Here is a 9,037-nt window from a genome sequence, read left to right as displayed (position 1 = left end):
TTTAGCATGATGCTTTCGAGATTCATCTAATCCTACTGTGTCTATTGGAGAAGGCGATGGCACCCCACTCCAGTACTCTTGCCTGGAAAATCCCACGGGCAGAGGAGCCTCGTAGGCTGCAGTCCATGGGGTCGCAAAGAGTTGGACACGACTGAGCAACTTCACTTTCACTTTTCACTTTCATGCATTGGAGAAGGAAATGGCAACCCACTCCAGTGTTCTTGCCTGGAGAATCCCAGGGACAGGGGAGCCTGGTGGGCTGCGGTCTATGGGGTCACACAGAGCCAGACACGACTGAAGTGACTTAGCAACAACAACAACTGTGTCTATCGATAGGTTTTCCTTTCTATTGCTGTTCCATTGTATGGATATACCACAGTTTATCCATTCGCCAGTTAATAGACATTTAGGTTGCTTCCAGTTTGGGGCTATTATGAATGATGCTGCTGTGAGTACTCCTACTTAGGTCTTGGTACAGAAATGTTTTCATGTCTTTTGGGTAAACAGCCAGGAGTGAGATTGTGGCAGCACATGTTAAGTGCGGGTTTACCTTTACAGAAATTGACGAACTATTTTTCAACGGCTGTACTATTTTGCATTTGCAACCGCAACGAGGTACTCAGGCTTTTTTGATAAAGACATGATGGAGACATGATATACGATAATTCGCTGCAGACAGATCTACAAACACCTTTCTGTTTTTTCATCAGCAGAGACAAAGAATTCACTTTGTAGAATGCACTGAACTTGGAATCAGACTGAGAGGGGTTGGTTACTGGATTCAACAATATTATTCCTCTAACTCTGGAAAAGTCACTCCATCTCCTTCATCTATAAAATAGAAACAGTAATAGTTCCTCTCTGCTTAGGCATGTTGGAGGATTAAATGAGAGAAAACACACGATGTACTTAATATAGAACCTGGTACCTAAAAAGCAATTAGTACAGCTTACCCCCATTACTCTCATATCTTCTTTGAAATAGTATTTGTTGCACCTGGGTTTAACTATATGAGAACATGGACTATGGATTTGACTTCTTTGGAATTTCTTGTGGGTAATAATTTAGAATTCAAGAAAATCATAGGAAGCCAACACAGATGTTTTGTCATTGAAAGAAGGTATTTTCCTGGCATGAAAAATGAACAAGTCTTTTTATGTCCTGTCAAAACTTTCTGACTTCAGTTTCCTAATCTGCAAAACAGGGATAATAATTCTTGCCCTGCTTCTCATGGGTTTGATGTGGAGATCAAAGGAAAAACTGAACATTAGAAAGTGTTAAGTGACAAAGAAATATTTGCCACCAGTGATGTTTTAGAAGAAAACTTTCATGAGAGATGATTTAGTTAGAAATAGAGAATGGTATCCTTTAAAAATGTTTCCTCTTTCCAATGTTACGCTGGAAAAAATAAACTATTAGGGGGAAATTGCAACAATAATGCTCTTATAGTGAAACTTGTAGGAAATTGGTACAAAGAAGATCAAACTGCCAGGTAGGTCCTAAGCTAGCACTGATGTACCTCTGAGGAAAAAAGAACATCCTACACCTGACACCTTTCAGACTTACAGTAAGCTAATGAGCTGAATTCAGTGTGGCCTTTTAGTGGCTACAGGAGAATGGTCTGTCTACGCAGCCAAACATCTGCTTTCTGTTGCTTACTCAGATGACGGGTGAGTTTGAATATGCCACTTGAAATCTTTTTTGGGATACTATTAATTGCCTGAAAAAAAGCTGTTTACACAATGGCATTTTCTACAGTCAGAAAAGTTTTCATAGAAATATAAATTATTTAATTTTCCATTAGAACCATGTGAGGAGCAAAATATAAAGTACAAAGTTGCATTTGGGAACAGAGAGATAACGTGTATTCAGAATAGAAAAGAATTAATCGTGCCATCCATAATTTATGAGCACCGCCAGGCAGTCAACCTAAGCATCTAAGTCCTGGTTTTTCTCTCAGGATCCAGATCTCAGGGTTTGGTGCTACCTGTCCTGAAGAGGAATTCTAATTGCCCCTCATCTCCGCAAAAGGAAGAGGAGAGAGGAAGGAACCTTTGACACAGCTGCCACACAGCCTTATCTAGTGGACGTGAACTCTCAAATGCAAATACTTAGCATTTTTCATTCAATAAGGTGCTTTTTTTTTTTTAACCAAAGTCAAAGCATTTATCATAAGTTATTTTTAAAGCTCAGAGATTGTACTTTTAATTGGTTAATGGATAAATATATTCATCCATTTTATTCCCCATATATTTTTAGTGTGGACATTCTGATGTGGACATTCTGCTATTGCGTGGTCAGATATAGAACACATGGTTTATTCAGAAGTCAGCCTGAAATGTTATCATTCAGAAGCATTCACTGAGTACCTATCTAGTGCAAGAATACTTAGAATTATCATGACAATGAAATATGATCATGTTTGTGAACTTGACTAAGTGTGTGTCATATATATGTCATAAGACATATATATATATATATATATATGTCTTAATTTTATAGATGAGGAAACCAAGGCCCAGAAAAGTATCAATAAAATAACTTATTCAGCATTCCACAGCTAGTAAGCAGGAGAAATAGAATTGAAAATCAGTTACTGTTATTTTGCTGCTGCCAAATAGTAGATATATAACCCAAAGAACTCAGGACATGAAAACTCCAGAAATACCATATTTTGACCTGTGACCACAAGAGAACTGCAGGAATACCTCAAGTGTTCTCCAAGGAAATCAGCTTCAAAATTGGGACATGCATCTCAAATATCACTAGGTTCCTTAAAAACCTGAGTAGTTCTGTAATCCATAAGTTTCTTTGTGAAAGTCACTCAATCATGTCCTACTTTTTGTGACCCCACGGACTATAGTCCATGGAATTCTCCAGGCCAGAATAATGGAGTGGGTAGCCTTTCCCTTTTCCATGGGATCTTCCCAGGTCTTCCACATTGCAGGCAGATTCTTTACCAGCTGAGCCACAAGGGAAGCCCAAGAATACTGGAGGAGGTAGCCTATCCCTTCTCCAGTGGATCTTCCCAACCCAGGCCTCAAACCAGGGTCTCCTGCATTGCAGGTGGATTCTTTACCAACTGAGCTATGAGGGAAGCCCATATGTATTTTTTAAAATATTTCCTAAATCTATATCCTACTCCCAACCTAGAGTGTTCCTTGGAATAGGAAGTGCCTTAAGTTTACTAGCAGTTGAGTTCTTCAGTATTCTTTTATATAAACCTAAATATTTTTTTTTTCACACTTGAGTGAATATTCCCCATTTCCAGCGTTCTGAATTTTGAGGTACATATTCTTTCCCTTTCCATTCTTTCAGAATTTTGTAAAATGTGCTTGTATCTTCCTCCCTAATGAAGAATACTCTGTTTTTGAGTCTGTATGAATCTGTCCTTCATAAGCAAGTCTCTTCATTGTATAAGTTGACTCTGAACATTCTGCAGATGAAAGAAAAGATAAAACCTGCCTCCTTGGCCTCCTTTGCAGGCCTCCCCTCATTGGACATGGGCTCCTTCCCTCTGTATCCTGCAGGTCTGCTTTAGGATGCCTGTTCCTCTCTCTCTTTTCACTCAAGAAATTTAAAACCAATTAGAATTTAGAGTCTTCCTTGTCTTATGGTGTTTCACACTGTTAAGAGGGCAGAATATCCCCTACCTTTCTGATGAGTGCTAACATTTTAGCTTTAGAAAGATAGTACATTAAAAAAAAATTTTTTTTGAGCAGAATCAAGCAAAGGATGTGGGAAAGAGAGAAAATGACCACCTTCTTTGGCAGTCAGAGGTTTTGTGCTACTGTATAGCACAGAGAACAATATTCAATAGTCTATGATAAACCATAATGGAAAAGAATATTAAGAATATATACATTAATATATGTATAACTTTGCTGTACAGCAATAATTAACATTGTAAATAAACTATACTTCAATTTTTTTGAACCTGAAAATTAAAATTTTAAAAGAAAAAAAAAATGTCCTATGGATCCCAAGTATGGCAGACATCGGAACCATCTGTAGATTCCCGGGTTCAGCCCCAAACCTAATGAAACGAAGATCATGGCATCCAGTCCCATCACTTCATGGGAAATAGATGGGGAAACAGTGTCAGACTTTATTTTTCTGGGCTCCAAAATCACTACAGATGGTGACTGCAGCCATGAAATTAAAAGACGCTTACTCCTTGGAAGGAAAGTTATGACCAACCTAGATAGCATATTCAAAAGCAGAGACATTACTTTGCCAACAAAGGTTCGTCTAATCAAGGCTATGGTTTTTCCTGTGGTCATGTATGGATGTGAGAGTTGGACTGTGAAGAAGGCTGAGTGCCGAAGAATGGATGCTTTTGAACTGTGGTGTTGGAGAAGACTCTTGAGAGTCCCTTGGACTGCAAGGAGATCCAACCAGTCCATTCTGAAGGAGATCAGCCCTGGGATTTCTTTGGAAGGAATGATGCTAAAGCTGAAACTCCAGTACTTTGGCCACCTCATGCAAAGAGTTGACTCATTGGAAAAGACTCTGATGCTGGGAGGGATTAGGGGCAGGAGGAGAAGGGGACGACAGAGGAGGAGATGGCTGGATGGCATCACTGACTCGATGGACGAGAGTCTGAGTGAACTCCGGGAGTTGGTGATGGACAGGGAGGCCTGGAGTGCTGCGATTCATGGGGTCACAAAGAGTCGGACACGACTGAGCAACTGATCTGATCTGATCTAAGGCTAGAGTCCAGGAGTCTTCAGTTTAACTGGGCTCCCCAAAGGGCGATTCTGATGCAGGTGGTCAGAAGCCCTGCAGAGGTGTGATGTGCTCAGAAAACCATTCTCTTCTGCAGAGAGGCAGTGCAGCAGATCTAAGACTGGCAGTATTGATGATCTCTCAATTGCGGTAGAAGATTCCACTTAAAACTCTGAGCAGTCTTAGGGGTTTTTGTTCTCCTGAATAGTCTAAAAAAAAAAACTAACAACAACAAGAAGAAAAATAAAAACAAAACAGAAATATCTACCCACCGAATCTAATAAATGCAGCTGAAACAACAGCAACAGCTTCTTGCCCACCCTTTGGAGAGAGTGGTTTAATTCTTTTCCATCAAGTAGTAGAAAAAGAAATGGTTAGAGAATCTGTGGGTTTCTCTTTCATGGGGCCTTTGGAAAACCTTTGGTTTTTGCCCTGAATGAGAAATGTTTAATGTCCACATGCACAATCAGATAATTTCCAAAATGCCTTTCCCCTGGTCTAACTCAATTCAGATAACTGTGTTTGTCTGTGAGAAACCCTCAGGGAAAACATTCAGGCCAAATGATCTCATGCCTGGATTTTGCAAAACAATATGTGCACAAGAGCAGAATTTATATCATCATCGAATCCGTGCCATTCCCCAATCCAGCCCTGGGATATTCTTCAACAACGTGGCTTCTTTGCCATGTCTGAGTCACTTCCTAGGCTTGGATCCAGGACAGCCTGCAGACCCCTGGCCACCATGCAGGCCACATGAGGAAGCACTTCTGTACTATTTCTAGGAATAACATCTTTGAAAATTATTTAACACTTATCTCACGCATTTTGCTATCCAAGATGGTTTTAAATGGGGGAGGAGGTTAGTGTGGCTGAACGTGGTATTTTATTTTTCCTCAAAATAATTTAAATTTTCTATTGTGTCTAACTGAGAGAAAAAACACAGGTGGTCCATGGCAGTAATGACTATCCTTGGAGATACTGGACTAGCCTCTTGGGCAAAAATTCTGGAGATTTTGTTTACCACCTTGAGGGGATCAGCCGCCTCTGCATGAGTGTCTCGGGGCACATGTGGAATCCTTAGACTCTGCCTCTTTTCCAGGGAGATAGATGAAGCAGGAAATGTCGTTCTGGGTAGAACCTCTGACCACAAACAATCGATAGTAATACTTCTTGGCTTGGGTTTATTAGACTGCATCTTGGTGGTTGAACAATTTTGACATCATTTTCCTGGCTGTCTCCTCTGAAAGGGCACATGGGTATATGTGATCTATATGTATATTTCCCCATTGAAGACGGAAGTCAGGTAGAGTTACCCTGTGTTCTGCCTCTACAGAGGAGGCTACAGTTTCCAGACAGGCCTACTCAGAAGTGTCCTGGAGGCTGGTCTTGACCTCTGGAAGGAGGCCCATCTAATCGGGTGACTGCAAGATGAGACCTCCGAGTCCAAACTTCCCCACACATCACCTGTTCAAAGCATCTCTTTTGGTTTGGTTATAAGTTCTGAAATCTCACCATTGAAAATTCACTTGAGTTGCTAGATCTCCTCTTGAAGAGGTTGAATAAGAATGAGTTGGGGCTAGGACCAACCTGATCCTATACAAATCAGGTATCAGCTCCTGCTGAAACCTCTTTCTAGTCATTGATCCTATTTCGAGCCCTCATAGTCTAGGGCCATGTTGTCGCTTCCTGTTTGAGATCAGTGTTCTCTACCAGCCTCGCTGAAGGTAGGAACTGTGTATGTTCATCAATGTGTCTTCACTGGGCGTGGCACATGGTCTTCACTCTATAATATCAGCTGAATCAGCCCAGTTTCTTCCATTGCAAAATGGGATTGACGGTGGTATTGCTGACCTTCTCACGGTGTCTGTGAGCATGAAGTGAGATAAGCCATGTCAAAATGTTGGTCAACTATAAGGAACTGTGCAAATGGAGGTCATTATAATAACTTGCAAGGAAATGGGAGCAAAGTCCCAAAGAGGGATACACAAACCTCATCATTTTGGATATTTTCCAGGGTCCCCTTCTAAGTGGTTACACTGGACTTTGTTCTGTCTTTATACCAAGATCTTTTGCTCTGTGTAAACCTGAAACGATTAACCCCGTTGATGTTCCCAGAGCTCTTTTTCTTAAATGAGTCACCAAAGGTAGGAAAATCAGATACTAATTTTCACAGAATCTGTTTGATAACTGCTTTGGTGGATGATTGCATTCATTGTTACGGCTAACAGCAAAAAGAAACTGAAGTGTCCTCATTATTCATATGGATCATAATCGAGTGGGAGACAGTAACGAATTGTGTCATAGGAGAGATGCCAGTCGCTTTTTCCCCATTCACAGCTGCTCAGTATAGAACGTGCCTCCCCTCTCAGCACGTGGGCTGTGTGGGCAGAGATGGAGAGCCATAGTTCAAACCTTCTCACCTTAGAGAAGTAAAGGCATCATAGGGCCTTGCCATTTGCATTGTCGAGTACTGGAACGGAGACATCGAGGAAGAGTCTACCCTGGAAACAGGAAGGAGGAAGCCACGTTGTGTAGGCTGGAAGCGCCGGTGCCCATCAAAGCAGAGAGAGGCAGATGGGGGGCCTGGACCCTAATGCCTCATTTTACCAGGCCCTGTGTGTTTCCATTCCCATTGTCACCATGCCAAGGTCCACTCTAAGAAGAGATATGTCCTTCCAAAGGTAGCTGAAACATTATGAGCAGGAAGAGGATTAGAAAGCAACACACCTATGTTTAAACAAGACAGAAAAAAATAGAAAAAGAAATAGCACTCATTGATGGTAAATGCTGAGCATGCAGCAATAAAGCAATAGAGATTTTTTGATATTCTGGATGGAATTTTTCCGCTGGTTTAGGTTCTTCAGAGACTAGTGATGCCGGTGCCTTATTATATTTGTTCGGTTTATGAAAAATAAATTGCCTGAGGTAAAAGCCAACACCCTATGAATGGTAGAAAATGGAGGTGAACAAAGGGCTCATGTCCATGATTAAAACTGAGGAGACAGACTAAGTGGTGACAAAGAAATTGTTGGAAATTGGCGTCTGTGCCGCTTCGTTTGTCCACCCTCTGGAGGTGGTGGGAAGGATTTGGATGGGGGTGGGGTTGTCAGAGTTAGCTATGACACGCACAGCTTTCTAAGTCATATTCATAATTGAGTTGTGCCTACTTAGAGATAATAATTCTCAAGAAAGAATGATTCATAGGAAATCTGTATTGCTGTCCCAATGTGAATATAATACGCCAAGCTGTACTTACAAGACTTATATATGGTTTCTCTTTCTGGTCTAAGATTTCCCAAAGACCTTTGCTCTGCAGTTATGTTTTCACTATTTTTAGAGATAAAACTTCACGAGTCCTCCTCTTTTACTTCTAAGGTCCTAGAGTCTTTATTCATACCCATGCTCTCGTTTCCTTTGCTAGTCCTTAATCTTTTTTCTTCTGCTTCTTCCAAGTTTTGTATTATTTTTGCACTTTTGCTTTTTTTTTCTACCAACCTTCTTTTTGCTTTTTGGAAAATTTCTTTTTAGATTTTTTTTTTCCATTAAAAAAAAAAAAGCTGGTCTTCTGTAAAGTGCAGTCAGGAAGAAAGAAGGTAATCTCCCTTCCTGTGTATCCACCTTGCTTGCTTTTCTGGCATAATCATCAAACTATTGTGGTATTTCAGGCCCACCATGTATCAGAATAATATTGTGAAAAGTTCAAAAGAACTGTAACCCCGAGGCCATTTGCAATGTGTTCATTCGGGTAAGTACAAAGTCTAAGTGAGTTTGAATATCAGCTTATCTCAGATTCCCATTTGTTGTTCATTTAAGCAATAAATATATTCAATTTATTGCTCTAATCTTGTGCTGGCTGAACTCAATATCTGCCTGAACATTTGTGGTCCTTTTCCAAGCCTATTGCATTTCCATTCTCATGCCTCTTCATTGTGGTCCGAGGTTCTTCTTTACCTGCCAAACTGCATATTATGTGGGGAGATTGGCGGTGCCGGTGGTTTTCCTTTGGGCTACTTCTTTACTTTCATAAATAAAAAGTAAGCTATGTAATACTCTCAGGCAGTAGGTAATTGAATCTATTTCTTTCTTTAATCAATTGCTCAGTGAGAGCCTACCCTGAGCCAGGCACTGTGCTTGATCCCGGGGATGTGGTGATGACAATCACAGAAATGGCGACAACAACCCACCTGACCTCATGATGCTCACGGTCTAGCAGACGGATCAGAAAGAAAACTGATAAGAAGACTAAGGTGAAACTGCTAGAGGCCCAGTTTTACACCAACCCCAGAAAAGATGGCATTTTTCAGAAATT

This window comes from Bos indicus, chromosome 10, assembly GCF_029378745.1.
Source record: "Bos indicus isolate NIAB-ARS_2022 breed Sahiwal x Tharparkar chromosome 10, NIAB-ARS_B.indTharparkar_mat_pri_1.0, whole genome shotgun sequence".
Taxonomy (NCBI): Eukaryota; Metazoa; Chordata; class Mammalia; order Artiodactyla; family Bovidae; genus Bos; species Bos indicus.
Note: the sequence above shows the minus strand (reverse complement) of the source record.